The 21,746-nt window shown below is 35.3% G+C and overlaps 1 protein-coding gene across 5 annotated transcripts in view; it reads left to right on the plus strand.

Annotated features, from left to right (window-relative positions):
- Positions 1-21,746, plus strand: part of GRM5 (glutamate metabotropic receptor 5) — a 485,303-nt gene that overhangs the window by 209,736 nt on the left and 253,821 nt on the right. The gene's annotated exons all lie outside the window — the stretch shown is intronic.

The raw sequence follows: 21,746 nt of genomic DNA on the forward strand, positions 1-21,746 counted from the left end.
ATGTACATTATAAAATTTAATCCTCCTTGTCCAGTAACTGCAAGATAGTCATCAGTGAAAATATGTCCAGATGGCTGAAAATAAATATCAGCCACCCAAATAAACACCAGACTAATGGCTACTAAATAAATGTCTTAGAAAGCATTAATGAAAGTTTCAAAGGTCCAAAGCTGAATTAAGCAAACCATTGCATGTATGTGTGCATGCCTCTGTGTCTCTGTGTATAGTTGCTGTGTGCCCTTATTTTGAAAATAATTTTTTCATTTATTTATTGCTTCAACAAGTATTTATTTGATACTGACCATTTTGCAGGCACCAAACACTGAATATAATGCAGCAAAATGACTCATGTAACCCTGGAGCTAAAGTCTAATTAGACAAAAAATAAGAACCAAGTATTTAATTTTAATTAGATGTTTTTTAGCCTTATTGTGGTATAATTGATATGTAAAATATTGTACACATTTAATGTATATATCTTGATTAGTTTGGATATATGCCTAATCTGTGATATCCTCACCACAACAAAGGTACTAAACATATCACTTTCAAAAATGTCCTGTCTTTGTGTGTGCGTGTGTGCGTGTGTGTGTGTGTGTGTGTGTTTGTGTGTGTTGGTAAGAACATAGCATGAGCTCTATCTTCCTAATGTGTTTTAAAGTGAAAAAATGTCACTGATACTTGTAGGTTCTGTGTTGTACAACAGATCTCTAGAATTTATTCATTTTTTCATAGCTGAAACTTTATACCCACTGAAAAACATCTCCCCATTTCCCCTTCCCCCAGATCCTGGCAGCCAACATTAAAGGCTCTTTGGAGAAAACAGACTCTTCAGGGAGATGAAACGTTTAAATAAAGAATGAACAGTATTATTTCCTAAAACATGATAAGATATTGCATCCTTGAAAATAGAAGCATACATTGCACAAAGGTATAGAATAAGAAAAAGATTTAGACGTGAAAAACATATATAATGGAAATAAAACATTTACTATAAAGTTATGAAGAAAAAAATTGATAGAATATATGAAAAATTTAAAATGCAAAGGAATAGTATATAGGGGATAAAATATAAGATGGTACTAGATAACTAATTCAGTATGCCTGAACATTTAAATAAGAAGAGTTTCAGAAAGAGTAGAGAAAATAAAGGAAATTAATCATTAAAACCATATTTTTAAAAAATTTCCCATAACTGAAGACCATGAATTTCAAGATTAAAATAGCCTTCTGAATACATCAATGGGTGGAAATCCCCACCAGATTGAGACCCATTTTTACCAAATTTTTAATAATGAGAAAAAGATAAGATATATTAAATTTCCAGAGTGAGAAGATGAGGGTGGGAGGAAAAGAAGAGAAGGGAAGGGAAGGGAAGAGAAAGGAAAGGGAGAGAAGAATTAAAAGGATTATGAACAATATAACTTAGAATTATTTAAAAATACTTAAATAAATGAGAAGATGTACCACTTTAAGGGATGAGAAGAGTCAATATCCTTTTTTTAATTATTGTTTAAAAGAATTACATATAGTATTACATATGTCTCCCTTTTCCCCCACTGACCTCTGCCCAGCCACCCCTACCCCCCCCCCGCACATGTCCTCTCACCCCTAGTGTCTGTGCCCATTGGTTATGCTTATATGCATGCATACAAGTCCTTTGGTTGATCTTTTATACCCCCCTCTCCTGCCTTCCTTTGAAGTATGCTGGTCTGTTCAATGCTTCTCTGTCTCTGGATCTATTTTTATTCATCAGTTTATGTTAAAATACTATGAACAACTCTATTCCAAAAAACTGGTCAACCTAGAAGAAATGGACATATTCCTAGAAAAATACGACCTTACAAAACACAATCAGGAAAAATAAAAAGAATCTGAATAGGCTGAAAACTATGGAGGAAATTGAAGCAGTAATCAAAAAACTTCCAGCAAACAAAAGCCCTGGGCCAGATGGCTTCAAAGGGGAGTTTTACCAAACATTCAAAGTACTAAAACCTATCCTCCTCAGACTATTCCAATATTCTTAAGATGTCAATTCTACTCCAGCCCAGCATTACTATTTTCTTTATACTTTTTACATTCTCACCATGTACCAGCTAAAGCTGTTTGAGTTCTTCTAAACCTTTCTCTGTGTCAGAGTACTTGCTAATGTTTTTCTTTCTATCTGAATGCTCTTACAGATTTTAGCTCAGCTAATTCCTACTCATCCATCAAGTATCAGTGTAGATGTCACTTCCTGTGAGTTCTTCCTTTATTATCTAAAATAACTTTATTCCTGTTGCATTATCATACATCCTTAAATTATTGCACTTATGTAATTTATAATTATATCTGAATTAGTATTTTTATAGGGGCTAGAACATGGTATTTCACTATCAAATTATGAGTTATCCTATGTTGGAATTACCTATTTTTGTAATTCTTTTTCCAATTAAGACATCAATTTCATAGGGGCATAGATTATGTCTGTTTTGTTTACCATTGTATTCTCAGTGCCTATCATTTAGTAGTTGCCTACAAAATAGATGTTATGCAAAGTCACCAAAATATTTGCTCCAAACAAAAGTCTAAGAGAGGAAGTATCAAAAGATACTTGAGTAACAACTTTCACCAAGATGATTTTCCATAAAAAGAGGCATCGAAAGGAGAAGATCCTCTCTTAAGTGATGGACACAGGCCGGTTCATAATAAAATTTGTGTAGCAAATAAGGTGAATCTAATCTTGGATAATTCATTTACCACCAAGTATTTGTTGTAGACCTATCATGTGTCTGGCCCAAGAGGGACAAGTGAGTTCATAGTGGGGAAGAGGTGAGGTGTGTGGGCAAACATTATGGGTATCTCATGCAGACCGCACCTGTCGCCTGCTTTCACAGAGTCATAACTAAACTTTCCTCATGTGGTGACATTTTCTCACCAGTCATCTTGGTTAATATAATCCCTTTAACCTTCAAAGCCATTCTAAGGGTTAAGTCTTCTCAGGTCAAGCTCACTGTCTCTTGAAGACAGGGAGTTTTGCTGCTCATTCTTGCTTCCATTACTGTTTTCACCGGGAACACTAGCACCTTTGCTCCTCGTCCACAATACCTACCATCTTTTCAAGTCCAAATTCCCTACGGCTGAAGAAAAATCTGCAAACATAATACTAGGTTCAAAACTTGAAGGGATTTTTTTCCAAGCTAAACTATCGTATAGGCAATGGCCTTATGGAACAGTCTATGCAGAAGTACAGGGGAAGATTCAGTGTCCTTAATAAGGGTTACTCTAGAGTAAAATGGAAGTGGATCAACAGGAGAATCAGACTAGAGTCAAGGAAGATCAGCTGGGATATGGTTGCAATAATTCAGGAGCTGCTAAGAGGCTGAAGGAACGAGGTAATAGGGAAGAACAGAGGAAGGTGGCAGTGAAAACTGAGCCTCTGCCTCTGTGGGGCTGGTCCCGGAAGGAAGGGTTCTCTGCTCAGGAAGACAACATTCTAGAGTCTAAGGCCCCTTCTCATCCTACCTTATTCTCCCCATTCTTTTTGGCTCCTTAGGAAATTTTCCAAAAATGCAGACAACTCAAAAGATTTATGTGCATCTTTTGAAGTAAGAAACAGGAAGCCAGTGAATTTAAGAAGCCCAAACTCTGCTTTTCCATCATTCTTTTTGATGACTTACTCTCAGAAACTTAGAACAGCTCTTTTAAAATGGATTCTCAGGACAGATGCTTAATTATCTTGTTGTTTATGGGCATTTTAACACTGATGTGGAGACCTTTCTGGAACTCAGCTGAGGCCATCGGATCATTACCTTTGCTGACAAACTTCCCAATTTCAGTGATGCGTATCTGAAGGCAGTGGCCTTTATTTCTATATATTTCTAAAATGAGATCCTACAAGTCTAAATAAAGAGAATTTTGCCTTTCCTATTGAGATTAAATTGTCTTTTACCCCAATGAAAATGTCTGTTGAAAGAACCAATTTGGGTGTTTATGTTGTCTTATATAAATTTTAGAGAAGCCATTGTCTTAGGGCTCATTATATTTCCTAGTTAGAATATATATTTATGAATCTATGCCACCTGGAACTATTTCATTCTGTTTCAGAGAGAATTGGGAATGGTGAGAGGAGAGAATGTATTGGGGATAACATTTTTTTGTGGGTCAGACATTGACTAAATACTGTGCACATTTCATTTTATTTAGTTTTCATAACAAACTGGCAATTAAGAATTATCTGATGCATTTCTATGTATGAATAAGCCAGTGCTCAGGGAATACAGGCTAATGGCATAGTTAATAACTGTCTGAGCCAGGTTCAAATCAAGTTTTTCAAACTCCAAAGTTCTTTTTCCTGTTATCTAACTGTACATGAATCAATTGATCAATGAATGCCTAATTTTCAAAAAGTATGTGGCTGGGGAGAGAAGGATAGAAATAACAGGAACATTAATTTTGATGATTATATTTATATCGGCTTATTTTTTTTTAAATTTTGGTGTAGGGACCTTAAAAAAGAAATTCTGTTATCTACAGGAATCACATGGATTCACTTAAAATAATTTTTTAAGAAGTGGCCTTTCCCCCCATTTTTAATAGGAATGAAGGGCAAATCATTGCCAATAACAACAATGTATTTTCCAGGGTTTTTTTTTTTAATGACAATTTAGATACTGAATTTATCAAAATATCTAATAAAAATCTGTGCAGATATTACACAGGATGATATAAAAATGGGAATTAAGTAGGTAGCTAAATGTTAATTTGATGAATTCATTGCTTAAATAATGTTTGTACATTAATATCAACTTAAAAGATGTCTTTAGTGACATAGCTACTGTCCAATGTGGACACCATTTGTACATTTATATAGTCATTTGAACTTTGCAAGGTACTTCTTATTTTTGTACATTATTTTTGCTTCAGAAGAAAAAACTATGACTCACAGTGTTATAAGATTTGCCCAAGGTCACAAGCTCAGAAGTGATGGCATCAAACTTCAAACCTAGTTATTCTGATTCCAAGATCTATGTTCCCTCCACTCAATTTAGACTGCCTTTCTTTCCTTGGAAACATTTTTGTTAGTAATTTGTATGAACTCACAAAAGTGTTGCTTATCAAATTTGTCCTTCACACAGAGCTGTAAGTTTCAACGAATGTGACTGATAGCAGGAGGAAAATCAGAAGAAAAAGCTTTCTGATGAAAGTTGAATTTACACAGAAAGTTGAACTTAGACTAGAAAGTTGAAATCTAGCAAGTAGGTTTAATTAGTGGATTCAGTGATCTTGGAGATCCTGTAGAACTATGAGAATCTTTTACACAATAATTAATGCTTTCTTTTTCTTTCCTTTCCTGTTTGATAGAATTGGAATCTGCATTTATCATTGATATCTCCTATATGGTTTTATTGAATATTTATATAGAAAACCATGATTCAGAGACATATGTTTATTAGTCAGCTTTGTTCTGCAAATGAATTCATTGATTACAGCTATTGTGAGAAGAATAATTGAGAACTTGAGGTAGAATGACTTAGGTTTGAATAATGCCTACTGTATACAAACTAAGTGAATATGTAATTCTGTTACAATTTACAAAACAGTAATTCTTATGTTATGAATGTTTAATAACAAAAATGAGAAAATTACATGAATATCTAAGCAGCCATACATTTGTAAATCTAATCTTGCTACCAGAAAGAGCATGACTTAATTATATTTGAAAGATGTATTCATCATTCATGAACATAATTTCAAAATATAGATTGGCCTTATACTCTTGCACATAATAGAGGCATTTATAGAATGCTAAAGGCTGATTTATTTTTCTGTCACAATCATGAATACAACCTTTTACGAAATAAAGCCAGAAATGATGGTGGCAGGTAAACCAAATGTACTATTTCAGTTTATACCTGTAGGATTTCTTCCCAGGGATCATCGAAATGGGGTTGTCATAATAGAGTCTTAGATTATTAGTTCATTTTCATTTTTTCTTTTTTATAATGGAGGTGGCTTTATGTTTTTGTATGTTTATGTTTCATAAGCTACCCTATTCTTCAAAGCAAAAACTGAGGTTTTGATCAGTTTAAATAATGGAAATGTCAGTGAGTTAATTGCTCATTATTTAATAAGCTTTCTGTGAGTACTTGCTACTTCTAAGTTAGACTAGGTGAGACTATCCATGAAAGGAACAGACTTAAGGAAGTATTGTAACATGGTAGCTAGAAAACAGACTTCCAAGTATAACAACACTGTTTTCAGTTCTTAGCTCTTATTGATAACTGCCCTTTATTGTTTGATATACAGTTTCTTGAAAAAAATAATATATATTGTCCAATTTTTCACTATTTTATTCACTTTTAAATATGTTCTTATTGATTTGAGAGGGGGGAGGGAGCGGGAGAGAGCAATGGAAACTTCAGTGAGAGAGAAACATCAATTGGCTGCCTCTTGCACACCGCTACTGGGGATTGAGCCCACAACCTGGACATGTGCCCTGACTGGGAATTGAACTGGTGACCTCTTGGTGCATGGGTTGATGCTCAACCACTGAGCCATACCGACTAGGCCATTTTTTTGCTATTTTAGATGAAAGGGTAAATCTTATCTCTGTTACAGCATCTTGAAGTTAGATTCCAATGGTACTAATTTTTGAATCATTACTAATAGAAAGTACTATCACATCCTAGAAGGAACTGAAACTTGGAAAACCAAGTCTTGCTTTTCTTTATCTTTTGGATTAATGGTTAAATAAGAGAGTAAATATTATTATAAAGATTCTATTTATGATAAAGATAGAGCCTATTGAAATGGAATAAAAATAACCCTGCCATATTATGTTTGGCACAGTGGATAGAGTGTCCACCCATGGACTGAAGGGTCCCATGTTTGATTCCTGTCATGGGCACATACCTTGGTTGTAGACTCAATACCCTGCCCTTGTCAATGCACATACGGGAGGCAACCAATCAATGTTTTTCTTTCACATCAATGTTTCTCTGTCTTTCTTCCTCCCTTCCACTCTGGAAAAAACAAAACAAACAAACAAACAAAAACCTCAGTGAGGATTAACAAACAAGAACAAAAAAAAGTGGAATAAAGAGTGCATATTTATTTCCCAAATCTTTTTGAGCTACTTTAGTCAGCATTGTACACTGTTGCCTAAACATGGGATTATTTGGATAATCCCAAATTTTACATGAATCATACATATAGTGTATGTGGAAATGTGTGTGCACACATTTGTGTGTCTGAGTTTCTTAATTTATAAAGATATTATAGATTAATTCAAAAGGTTTGTAATCTTCAATTTATTATGAATCAGTTGTGATATAAAACCATGACTTGTCAAAGTATATTCAGAAAACTTGCACTGGAAGTAGATGAGGAAAAAGAAGACATTCTACCAATACCAACTTGAAATGTTTCAAATATATGGCAATTTTCTTTGACATTTTTTAAATGAGTTGTAGAAAATTGAAATGAAGTAGATGGTGGTAGAAAAAGTTGCACTGAAGCAGGCTGTAAATTGACACCTAAAATATGCCGATTAAAGATCTCAGCAAAAGGATAGGGAGACTAAAAAGTGGCCTGGGGTGCTGTCCTTGGTGCTAACTCGTTCGTTACTCATGCACTTAGCAGGTGGTATTTAGTACTCCCTACTTGCAAGTCACAGGGAACACACAGATGAGTAAAACATCAGCAACTTATTAGAGGACTGAAAGAAAGTGTTTAATACATTTATGAGGGATGAAAACCTGGTAAAAATCACCAATTTCTTGGGTAAAAAGAAATCTAGGGTTTTGTAAGATATAGCATGCTAAAGCAATGGACTGAAATAAGAAAAAAAAAGATAAAATTAAAATGACTTAAAAATTTTACACTGAAATTAAAACCAAAAGTTACATATAAATATGGGGGAAGGATTAGGGGATGGGACAAAAAATAATAGCCAGGTTTTACCAGTATTAGTTAAGGAAGTGTATAAAAGATGAATGGAAAAATGCACAGACTGAGATTCAGAGGCCTTAGGTTTAAGTCGTTTTCTCACTGAGATTCAGAGGCCTTAGGTTTAAGTCGCTTTCTCATGTTCAAAACATTAGTGTTTCCGTTTTCCCACATGTAAAACTGGGTGTGTATCATTTCATTCTAGCTTCAAAATTCCTAGAGCTCAAAGCTTTCTGGGCTAAGACCCAAATTTGGAGGAAATTATCTATAGTACTGAAAGCGTAATATGCTAATTAGACCAGACATCCTTCCAGATGTCCTTCCAGATGACTTTTAAGTGAAACACAGGCTGTGAGGGAAGCCCGGGTCCTGGGTGCCAGAGGGAAGCTGGTGCTGGCAGCTGGGGGAAGAAAGGCCTACTCTTGCAAGAATTTCATGCATCAGGCCTCTAGTGTAATTATATTTTTTCATTATTTAGAGGATTTTATAGTTTCTTTGCATCTCTTTATAAAGACCCTCAAGGTGGTGAGTGAAGACTACCCAATGGGGAAAGGCTAATCACTTTAACAAATTGTGCTGGAAAAACTGGAGAAACACATGAACAGTGAAAGTGGACAACTCTCTCATACCACAATAAAATATTACCTCATACCTGGATACCATCAAGAAAACAACAGACAATAGGTGCTGGTGAGATGTGGTGAAAAGAGAACCCTTACATATTGTTGGTGGGAATGTAAATTGGCCTAACCACTAAAATAAACAATATGGTGGTTCCTCAGAAATTAAAAATAGATCTGCCACACAATCCAGCAATTCCACTTCTGGGTATATACCCAAAGGAAATGAAAATGATGAGATATATGCACTCCCGTGTTCATCACAGCATTATTCACAATAGCCACAGTATAGAAACAACCCAAATGCCCTTCAACGAATAAATGAATAAAAAAGACATGGTACATTTACTCAATAAAGTATTATTCAGCCATAAGAAAGGAAGATATCCTCCCATTTGCAACAGCATGCATGGAATTTGAGCACATGACACTGACATAAGTCAGACAAAGACAAGTATTATACCATATCACTTATTTGTGAAATCTAAAAAAGTTAAACCTGTAAAAAACATTAAAATGATGCGTACCAAAGGATGGTAGGAGAGGGCTAAGAGTGATGGTGTTTAAGGGTACAAACTTGTAATGAGTGGTAAATAAGCCATAGAGATCTAACACACAGTATAATAATATAGACAGTAATCATTTTCTATGATGATGTAATGTGATAAATATCATGGCATCAGCAATCATATTACCATTTATAAATGTATCAAAGTAATACACTGTACACCTTAAACTTACACAGTGTTACATGTAAAATTTATTCAATAGAAAGAAATCGCCAAGATTGTGACAAGCTGTAGCCATACTTGTATCAATGATAATAGTTTATTGATGGAAAGAATTTAAGTCCAAAGAGCTGGACCATTTCTTCCACTTACTGGGCAATCATAAGCAAATACAAACAGCCCTTCATCTGCAGCTTCAACACACCACGGATCAAACATATTTTTTTAATGTTATGTCTTTGCTGATCTATGTTTGCATCCATACTAAATATGTACAGACTGGGTGGGGATTTTTTGTAGTTATTCCCTAAACAATAGAACATAACAATTATTTATATGGCATTTATAGTGTATTAGGTATTATAAGTAATCTAGAGGTGAGTTAAAGTATATGGCAGAATGTGCATAAGTTGTATGCAATACTAAGTCATTTTATATCAGGACTTGAGTATCCACAATTTTTGTAACCATGGGGATCCTGGAACCAGTCCCACACTGTTACCAAGGGACAAGTATAATCTCCAAGTGTTAGTTGCCTTATCTTTACAATAAATGCATTAGAAAAGATCCTATTCAGCTAGAGCATTCTACAATCCTTAGATCCTTATTCATACATAATTAAGCAGCTCTCACCAATATGCTTTTGGTTGTTGATGTATCACATGCAATTATCTGAAGTTTGTGGGGGCTCTTTAGAGTCTCATAACTGAAATGGCTTTTCCTGCTGAGCCAACTGCAATATATATGAATATTGGGACAATTTCTCTTGGATATTTATGAAATTACTATTAAGATATAGTGTTTCTTTTGGCAGAAAATGGTTAATATTGTATGTAGGTTATCATTATAGTATTGCACCCTTCAGACTTATAAAACATATAACTTCTAAAGGGAAATTAACTTCACCTTCCTCTTGTTACCAATTGTAGGCAGTAACATTAACAAAGTGGCCTAGAGTGTGCTCATTTACTGTGAGTCTTATATAACTGACCTAATTCTCCCTCTCCACTCTGGAAAAAAAGACTTTCTTCAGGGGAAGTTTCATGCTCTTCTTGGCCATGATCTCTGCTATATATTGTAAATTTGTACCACTGGAGGCGGGCTTTTTTTTTTTGCATGTTATACCCCTAGCAGGGGGCAGGCATTGGGCTTGGAAGGGCATATTTGATGGGAGAAGGAAGGAAATGACCATTCATTGTGTGCCTGTGGTATGCTTTATATAAGAAAGCTCATTCCATACACAGGATAGTACATACAGTTGGTATCATTTCTTCCCCATCTCGTGAAACCTGGGTTTTGTCTTACAGGCATTACATCACAGAGGCCAACCTCTCTAATTCTGAAAAAATCCATTCTACCTCACAACTCAGGACAGAATAGGCCCCTTCAACCTCCAACAGTGCACCAGGCTGTTGTCAGACAAAACCATTTTCTTCTCTATCTCAGGCCTCCAGGAACCCTTTCCTTCCTCTGTCTGGAAGGACCAAGGGCCAGAATGTCTCTACCTGTGCATAATACTAGGGAATTCTATGGGCTGCATAAAAGGTCTTTTTTGTTATAAAACATTCAAAACTGAGTTTTTGATTCCTTATTCAGCTCATTAAAGTCCTTGTTTCTTTATATTTTAGATTTAATTTTAAGCCTTTTATTCTTTCTCTCCCCTTTCTACAGTCTGTCATAAAGTCTATTAAACACCTTCAGAATGGTTGTTATAAAGTATCTTTATTTACTTGTCCTCGATGACACCATCTTAGCCCACATCCTGGTAGAGACATATTTAAATAATTGAATTGTTGTCCAAGTGTTGTAACTTCCAAGTTGTCATTCTGATCTCTCAGAGAATCATAATATCTTGAGAACGACAATGAAAAAAGGGTATTTTTAATGCCCTCTTTATATATTAATGGCTCTTTTCAAAGCAAGAAGCCTAGGCTATTAAAGCTAATATAGTTTATATACAGACCTTCTCTAATTTAATCTTCATGATCTTTTTCTAAGGTAGGTCGCCTGGTCCCCATTTTACAAGTGAATAAACTCTGTTAATAGCAGAAGCAGGTTTCCTGACTCCAGTTCTATTTATCCCAAATGCTGAGATAAATTTGGAAAACTCTTTGAGGGCAAGGAGACCATGTTCCAATATTGACTTCCCCCTTGGACATGGTGGGTGGTAAATAGATGCCTTCTGCAACATGCTTATTCTAACAGCCCCCGAATTGAGCTGTGGTATCTTCTGTCCTAATTCACTTCCTGGTTTCCAAGAGCCCACTTTAGCTTGCTCATCTTATATTTGGGCATTTATTCTCATTTTAGCTGTTTCTTCCTGTAATGCTTATAGAGCTATAGATAATATTAGCACAGAACTGATGTTTAGTAAAGACTGAGTCTCATCTACTTATTTTTGCTAATGCCACCAGAGAGACTGACCCTCTTATATTACTTTTTATATTCCCAAATCTACTCATCATTCAAGAGTTTACCTAGTTTTTCTTATCATAGCTTTTCTCAACTATCCAGATCTCATAATTACTGGCTTTCCTGGATCTTAACAAGACTACCACACATGGTATTCTATTAACTAAAACTCCCTGATCTACACTTCAGATTTATCCATTTTGCTCTGAAGTCGTGCTCATACTTGGGGCCTCATCATATCAGGTCTAACCAAAACACAGAAATGGTGTTGTACAAGCTCCTCCAGTGGTTTCTAGCCTCACTAGCAAGGATCTCTCTAGCCTGTATTTCTTGTAGATGAAATTTCCTGAATAGAGCTGTCAGACAACACACAAGACACCCAGTTAAATTGCAAAGTCAGATTAAAAAGAGAAAGCAGTTATTTAATACCAACTATGCCAAAAATTTCAGGGAAATACTTATGCCAAAAATACTAATTGTTTTGATGAAATTCAAATTTAACTGGTAATTCTAAATCTGGAAACCCTATCCTTAAGGAATTCCCCCAACTTTTTTTGACACATTAACAGCATGATACTGGTTGCAATCAATCTTGACTTAGTGTCCTTTATTTAAATTTTTATTTTATTTTATTATTGACAGTATTACAGATGTCCCTCAATTTCCCCCCTTTATGCCCCTCCTCCCAGCCCCTGTCCCACCCAGTTCTCCACTACACTTTCTTTGGTTAATCTCTTCCCATCTCCCCTGTACCCTCTGGGATATGTCAGTCTGTATGATGCAGTGCCTTACACATCTGTAATGCCATACTGTTTCCAAAGCACATTTATTACCTTATTTATTCTTCAAAATTACCCAAGTGTATGATTACTATCTTTACCGCTATTTACTTGGGTTTTTGACATATCTGTGTTTCCATTATCTAGGATATAACATACAGTTAATCATATCTACTTTGATGGATGGTTACAAAGATTAAATGGGATAAAAGACATAAAGTAAATTCCCTGAAAGTTAAAAGAAAACAAATAACCAGATGAACCTATATAACCTCTACTCTCCTCTGCCATCAACCTACTTAGCTTGCTTAATATCACATAGCAAATGCATGGGACAGGAGGAGCTTAAACATGAATCATCATGTTACAGCTTAATAAAATACACTTACTCATTACCTTCTCTCCTTCCCTTGGATGGTCCCCTATCTTTCAGAAGGGCATTTTCATTGTTATAAGAAATATCTTATAAGTTATAATAAATATATGAGGTAATTATCTTGATTTGGATCAGTTGCTCTGTGTTTTCTCTCAGTGACTTTAGATTTTTTTTAAAAATCCAAACAGAAAAGGTTTTTAAGGAAACTAATTAATAGTCTCCACACAGGAGTAAACACACTGATCAGAGATCAAAGAAGCAGATTGTAAGTCTGTGTCCATTCTCCTCCGTGGATGTTTAAGAATATCAGTTAGTGAAACACTCATGCCGACACATGCCAAAGAACCATCTCAGAAATTTTTGTGAGATGTGAAAAATAAATATATGTCCTGGGGAGCAGAAGGAATTCATGCTCAGGGTCCATATTTCCAGGTACATGATTAGTATTCATGGACACGGACGAGCGGAAGTCAGAGATTCCTGCCAAGCCAGCAGTTCGTCTAGGAAGACTGAAAGATTGAAAAGAGGAGCTGTTAAAATAGCTATGTTTGATGCCATTACTATTACTGTTAACGTGATATTTTAGATTCCAATGTATTATGCTGACACCTAAGAGTGGCATTTTCCATGGTCAGTGTGTTGAAATGTGTTTTGAGGAATTGGTCACCTCTAAATAGAGTCTAGGGAAATTTACTCTTTCACTCATAAGAGCTGTTTTTCACAAGTTAACTGTCGAGATCAATGCTAGTCTCTGCTCTTCTTTCCCTTTTATAGTGGAGAAATTAAAAATAGCATTGGAAATACAGCATAGAGTGTTAGTGTGTTTTCTTTGTGTGCTTGCATATTCTTTTAAAAATGCACTTTGCATAGTAAACACTCCCCATGTTGAATCTAAATTCTATGACTGTAAAGTATATTATAACAGTGTCTAAAGAGAACCAGATTTTCTTATAGCTTGTAATATTTTTGTAGTGCCTTAACTAGTGAGGAATTAGGAAGCTGATGTCATTCCAAAATTTATTTCCCAGTAGAAAATTCAAATATGAGATATTAAGTAACAAGGCTTTAATACACATGAGCAAATGTATTCCATGTATATATTATGTAAAATATGTCTATGCTCTAAATAATTGCTAGTATATATCCCATAACATACCATGATTAAATAGTAGACATTATACAGTGTTATTTGTACACATGCATATTATAGAATAAATGACCAAAATGTAGAAATTCATAATTGAATATTTTACCAAGATATATGATATAAAATGTCCAATGTGCTTATTTTTTTAAATTAAAATTAGCATTCTATAAGTGATAATAAATACTGAGAAATAAAAGTTCTAAAGTGTTATAAAAACTGCCTGGCAAGTGAGAAACAACTTGTTAATTAGATAGTAGATACAACTAAATTTCTTATCACAGTGTATTCAAAGAATTTGAAAAAGTCTTACTTGGAAGTTGCATTCCTTAACTTACAGATCATTTAAGAAACAATAGTTCCTATGAAGAGACTCTTCCTTCTTATTTTCTAATTGTTTGGAAAACACTAAATGCAAATTGCATACCAGATCTCTCTTTTGGTGACAGACCTGCTTAACAGCCTGATGGAGAATAATTACTTGCAGTTTATAGGTTTCTCAAAAAGATGACAGACCATCAGTCACTCCTGATTGAAGATGCCCAGCAGTGAGTGCTTATCATAGGGGTGGTATTCTCTGGACAGAGGTGGGATCAATGGTGAGCCTTAGCAGAGCAGGGAGATGTTTCACAGAACCACCATCTCATGATTATCTTCCCGTGTGCTGTACTAAGTACCTGGGGAATATGTGGGTCCTCTCCTTGCTCTCCTATGTCCAGAGAATACCACTTCTCCGGTAAACACTCAACCACTGGGCCTCCTGAATCAGGAGTGACTGATGGTCTGTCTTCTTTTTGAGAAACCTATAAACTGCAAGTAATTAAATTAATAATTAAGAGAATAATTAAAATTAATGGTCAGATTAATGTTGAAACATTAAGTGCATTTCCTCTAGAGGATTTGGAATAATACAGAGCACAGCATTCTTTTTTTAAAAATATATTTTTATTGATTTCAGAGAAGAAGAAAGAGAGAGATAGAAACATCAGTGATAAGAGAGAATATTGATCGGCTGCCTCCTGCTCACTCCACACTGGGGATCAAGCCCACAATCCAGGCATATGCCCTGACTGGGAACTGAACCGTGACCTCCTGGTTCTTAGGTTGACACTCAACCACTAAGCCATGCTGGCCGGGCCAGAGTATACCTATACCATTCTTGTTTAGTAAATTCTTGTTGAATAAGTGATTGAGAATTCTGAAAGTACTAGGATTTCAAACTTATGTTTGAAAGAAACTTATGGATCCTCTTAGAAATGCAGATGTTTATGCTGCCTCACTCTCATAAAACCTACAGTATCTCTATGAATGCACCTGGGCTTGTATATTAAGGAGTTCCACAGGTGATTTCAATGTGTATTCTTGGTGAAGAACCACAGTTAAAATTCATTCTTTACACAGATGAGGAAACTGAGATTCAGGGAAATTAAGCATACTGCTCAAGGCTGTACAGCTAGCAATGGCAGAGCTGAGATTTGAATTGTTATTATCTTTTCTAGCACTCTCAGCAGCATTTGACACATGTGGAAGATTTAACAAGCCAAAGCAGAATAAAGTCCCCATCAGAAATTAAAAATGGCAGTGTCATTGAGGAAGAAAGTATAGATAAGAGACTACTCCCCAAAGATTGAATAACCCTCAACTAGAACAAAAAAAGTTAGAGATGTGTTTTTATGTTTTTTGAGACTGATGAATTCCCTCATTGAATAAACATTATTGAGCATTTATTATATGCTAATTACTGAGAAGAGGAGAAATGAGAGGACAAATGATGAAGCCTAGGTTTTACTCTCTGGGGTTTTAGAATTTTTAAAAGTATTTTTGACTAGATTGAAGACTCATAGATCAATAATGTTCGATTTTCCTTGAAGTCTCTCTTGCATTAATAAAGTTATGTGAGTGGGTTAACCTGCCCTACTTTTCTGGAAACCAACATTGAGGATATTAAGTATATTAAATTAATCAGTATTTTCTGTTTTCTATAATTCTACAGAGAAATGGCAGCACACATGAGCTGATACACGTGAAAGCTTGTGAGATACAGTAGAACCTCCAATTCCGTTCCTTAACAGGCCACCTACTATTGGTTGCAATGATCACCATTAGGTCACCAATAGGTACATTTACAAAGGAGACACTAGACAAAAATCACTGAATTCATTAAAATTGAGCTTTACAATTGAATTCATTACAAATGAACTTCTATTTGCAGTGTCTAGGGGTTTATTTGTTTGGGATTTTTTTTAACTTAATTTTCATTGTTGAGACTATTACAGACATCCCCATTTTCCCCAACTTTGCCCACCTTCTCCCAGCACCTGCCTCCCCACTTTTCCTCTGGCCATCACCACACTATTGTCTGTGTCTATGCATGTATGTTCTTTGGCTAATAAATTCACCTTCTTTCATTCAATTCCCCAATGCCCCTCCCCTATGAGTGCTGCCAGCCTGTTCCATGTATTCATGCCTCTATTTCTATTTTGTTTGTCAGTTTATTTTGTTCATTAGATTCCATATACAGGTGAGATGGCATGGTATTTGTCTTTCTCTGACTTATTTCACTTAGCATAGTAACCTCTAAGCCCATGTAGGGAACCCACTGTATGGGAGAACATATTTGCTAACGATGCATTGGATAAGGGGTTAACCTCCAAAATATATGAAGAACATGTACAATTCAACACCAGGAAGACAGACAATCCAATTAAAAGTGTTGTTGGTTGGTTTTCTTTGTTTATTTTGTGAGCTGAGCTGGACTTCCTAGAGTCCTAAAGCCTGTACAAATGCAGAAGAAATGTTATTCTTGGTTCTTTTCTCTACATCCTTACTCTTAAATCTGGCCCCAGGGGCTCTTATCACTTTCATTGCAAGAGTTTTTTTAAAAAGCACAAAATCAAGAAAACCCAGGAAAAAAGAAAGAATCTGTCTCCCTGAAGCTTAGAAAAACTATCCTGAAGCACCTCTCACCTCTGTACATGTTGTTTCCCAGCACTTGTCCCTGATTGGCCAGTCAAGGGAACAGGTTTCCTGTAGCTTGGAAATATTCCTGCTCCTTCATATCATCCATTTGGGAGCAACCAGGAAAGGGTTAAACATGACAAATTCTCTGGCCCTTACCAGCATGGCCTATATAAGCTTTTTTCCTCATATAGGTTATAAAATTTGACTGAGACAGTATATTTAGTAAGTGGCAGGACCAGAATTTAAATCCAGACTGGGAAGTGACTGACTCCAAAGCAAATGGGCCTTCTCTTTCACTACACTCACTATCTGTTTGAAAGAAATCTAATGTTCCTATCATATGAGTTTCTCACCTATGCCTCACCTTTCCCTCCTTGTCCTCTTGCTACACTCCTTAAGAAAGAATGAATTAAGCTGTAGAGACCAAATCACAGAATTCCGGCTGGTTGGTATACTTAGAGGATCAGATGTTCCTACATTTTCTTCCAAGGGGACTTGGAGGGATGATTATTTACAATAGATTTCTTTTCCTCAAAGAATTACATTGCTCTGTGCAGTTACAGCAGGATGTTGGCATTCTTGAATTAAACATTTGCAATGTTTCTATACAAAAGGGAATCCAGCAGCCTGTGCCATGTAGTAGTTTATTGCTTTATTGAGACACATTAGGAATCTCCAATGCAGAAACATATTGCCACGTACCTGCATGGCAACATCCTTCCTTATCCTCCACTTGCAATTATTTGTACATTTTAGGAGAAAATTATGGAATTTAAAGTATTTCAAGTTTATGGGAATTCCCCAAATCTGTGGCTGTATTATTCTCAAGTGCCAGAGGTCTACTGATAGGCCTCTGAACTGCCGTGGTCTTAGAACTCTGTAGCCATTGACTTTGGATTTCTCAACGGAGCATACCTGAGACATGTGTCATATTACTGTAGCAATCGCCCTACTTATTGTATCTACCTAATAAAAGGGTAACATGCTAATTGACCATACCTTCACGATGCCCACCAGCCAATCAAGAGTGAGTATGCAAATTAACCCAACAAAGATGGCGGGTTAATTTGCATACATGGGCGCAGAGCGGCCAGGGACAGGGTGGGATGCTTGCATCATCGCCATGGCAATGGCGCAGGTGTTCTGTACCACCCTAGCTGCTCCTGGCCTCTGGGCAGCATGGGAAGGCAGAAAGGCCGCTCTGGGTCAGAGAGGAAAGGCAGCTCCAGCCAGAGCAAAGGCAGTGTTGGCAGCCAGGGAAACAAAGGCCCATTCTTGCATGAATCTTCATTTGTGCATCAGGCCACTAGTTTTATTATAACAGGCATTTTATTTGAGTGAAATGCTCTTATTGGAAAAATTCAAATCATGGTTAAAAGCCCTTTCCCTGCACATATATCCCTTCCATTTGTATAAAAATTTGTTATTCATAAAATTACTTCCATATGTATAACATTTGATCCTCATGGCCAAAATAGGAGGTGGAATAGCAAATGTTATTTCCTCAGATTTATGGATAAGGGGCATGCTGTTCAGCATGCTTAAAGGTCTTGCCTAGGCTTGCATTTAGGAACTGATACAGATGCGACTGAAATTCAAGGCTCTTAATTATCAGAGCCAACTCTATCATATCATGATGTCCTTTGGCTAATACATCAAAAGTGCCTCTCATCACCAGTTACAATAGTAAAGAAATAATTCATTCATTTATGAAGTATTTATTGAGTGCCTGCTGTATTATGGACAGTGTAATTGGCATTGAGGATTTGAGGTGAAATAAAATATGATTCTTGTCCTCAAGGAAGGCATAATTTGTTATGGGAGATATATTTTAAAAATTTGATACTGTTTTGCACTTAATTTTATTGAGGTTTTTAAAAAGAGTGCTATGTAACCACAAGATATTACATAACTCTGCCTGGAATGATCAGAAAAAGGTTTGATCTGACATAATCTCCTGTTTTTCCAGAGAATTACATAGCCCGCAGAAACAGTGGTGGTTTTGCACTGAGTTGAGAATCAGGAGATTTGATTTTAAAGAACTAATTTAGAGAGTGACTTTGGCAACTTTTTTCCCTTTTTGCGCCTCAATTTCTTCATCTGTGAAATGAAAGAATTGAGATAAATTCCTTTTCAGCCTTGAGATTTTTTTATTTTACTTTTCTTACAGATGTGCATAAACTCCCCGTAGGGCTGTTTTCAGAAATTGCTTCTTAGGTGTTTTTCAAGTTACGAACTCATGCATGATGTCAGTTTCTCTTTTCACTAGGAGATTGGTTCTAACTTCAATTGTGTTTGGGCCCCGCAGTCTGTTGTTGGCCAGGAAGTCTGGGACCAAAGCCCAGACTGTTTCCATTGGAATCATTGGAATGTGTGTGCTTCCGCATGATCCAGCATTTGGTTTGAACGAGGCTCTTTCTAAAGTATTTATGCCTTCCTCATTTCTGTAGGCGAAGGATAGGAAAATGTAGGTGAAAAGATCTTTTAACCTTTATTATCGTACAGTTGCTGTGACCATGGGTACACCAGAAAGCCAACATTGCTCCAGAGAAACCAGGACAGGTGGCCATGTATGTCCAAATGCAAATTTAGGCTGAAGTCATATCTGCTTTCCATTAAAGTTGCTGAATGTGGTGTATTAAATGTGGAATATCTTTGTGGTATGCACTTCTATTTCTTTGTATTATTTATTTCATTGTCTGTGTATTCATATTATGCATATCCTCAATGCCCTCAAAAATAAATAGGACTAATAATTTGGTGTAAATCCTTTAAAACTTTTCTATGTCTGTACATGCATATAGCATAATATAGCATATATATAATATAAAATTCTCTTGAAATATACATGCATCATAACATAGCATATATATAATAATACATAATTCTCTTGAATTATACATTCACTTAGACTTTTACAAAAATGAGAGCACACTATATATACTGCTTTGTATTTCCTAACTTAATTATTTCTGATAAATTTCCTTGTTTAATTGTTAGTTTTAAATATTCATTTTTAATATTTATAAATTATTTTAAAAATCAATAATGAGATTTTAGGTTTAATCAAATTTTCACTATTACATACAGAAATGCAATGAAAATTTTTCTATGAAAAGATGTGGATACATTTTTAAAATCAATTTTTTAAAATGAACTTTCTGAATTAAATGTCAGGTACTTTTTGGAAATCTTAATGCATATTACCTATTTGTCCTGAAAAAAGGACACAAGTCCCTGTTTTTCACATATTTTTCAACATTAGATGCTAAACAGAGATTAAATTTAGAAAAACAATAGCATTAAAAAAAAATCTCTACCTTTCTCATTGGTATACGTGCAGAGCTCTTAGGACAAGTACTGAGGTTGCATGTTTGACCCCTTCTCCAGTTTTTCATATAAAATAGGTTTAACTATAATAGCTTTTCATGCTTTTTTAAGGTTAATAAAGATCACTTTGACTCCACAGCCAGGATTTTAAATCCCAACTCTCCCAAACATTTCTATCTATAAAACAATAGTTATGCACAAAATAATAACTTTTTACAATATCATATGCTTTTCAAAAACTTCCAGATTTATTTTCCTTACCAATGTTCTTAAAACCATAGAAAAGATAGCCATGACATTAAAAGAAAAAAGTTCACTTTTGTTAAACAGAGAATTATAAATTTAATGGTCTGAGATGATGATGGTTTTGTGCTCTGCCTAGACAACCACCCCACAATGGCCAACTTTCCATTCCAGATTTTTCCATTAAAAGGAGCTACCTTTTAAAATTTCTTTGACTTACTACAAGTTCCCATACATTCATTCCACAGAACTATTTCTATCTAATATACTGAATTTAGGATCAAGAATTCCCAGCATCAAATACAGTGCTATTTATATAACAAATATTTAATAAACACTTTTAGAATGGGTATATGAAAGATGACATAGTACCTGCCTTCAATGAATTTTTCAGACAAGTGGAGCGAACAGGAGAAAAAAAAAAGTTAATTAAATGACATCATATCCAAAATGATAAGATGGAGAGCAGGGTTGAATGCCACCTAACACTTATTTAGGTGGGAGGAAAGCATTTTGTCTCAGAAAAAGATTCCATCAGAAATGGATACTTTAGAATTGTGCACTTGAAACCTGTATACTTTTGTTAACCAGTGTCACCCTGATAATTTTAATAAAAAGGCAGAAAAAGAAAATAATGGAAAGATATTTAATATCAGTTACATTTATAAAACAACCTCTTTGAGATGCTCAATATCACTCATTATTATTTACATATATATATATATATATATATATATATATATATATATATATTGATTTCAGAGATGAAGGGAAAGGAGAGAGATATAGAAACATTAATGATGAGGGAGAATCATTGATCGGCTGCCTCCTGCATGCCCTCTACTGGGAATCAAGCCTGCAGCCTGGGCATGTACCCTGATTGGGAATTGAACTGTGACCTCCTAGTTCATAGGTAGACATTCAATCACTGAGCCATGCCAGCCAGGCTCACTCATTACTTAAAAGAAAAAAGTAAGAGAAGAGTTAAATGTCTTTATTGCCCATAAAATTTAAACAATATGAATTTTTTAAAGGAAAATTTCTCACTTGTGGGAGAATAAATTGATGTATTCTCATTGGATATAAATTCTAAAAATGCATATATTTTGAACCAGGAATGCCATTTCTGTAAATATATACCTAGAAAATTGTTCCAAGAAACATACAGAGATATTAGATTGTGGAGTTCACTTCTCAAATGCTACCACAAGAAATTTATACTTG

Source organism: Plecotus auritus (assembly GCF_963455305.1).
Source record: "Plecotus auritus genome assembly, chromosome: 9".
NCBI classification, from domain to species: Eukaryota; Metazoa; Chordata; class Mammalia; order Chiroptera; family Vespertilionidae; genus Plecotus; species Plecotus auritus.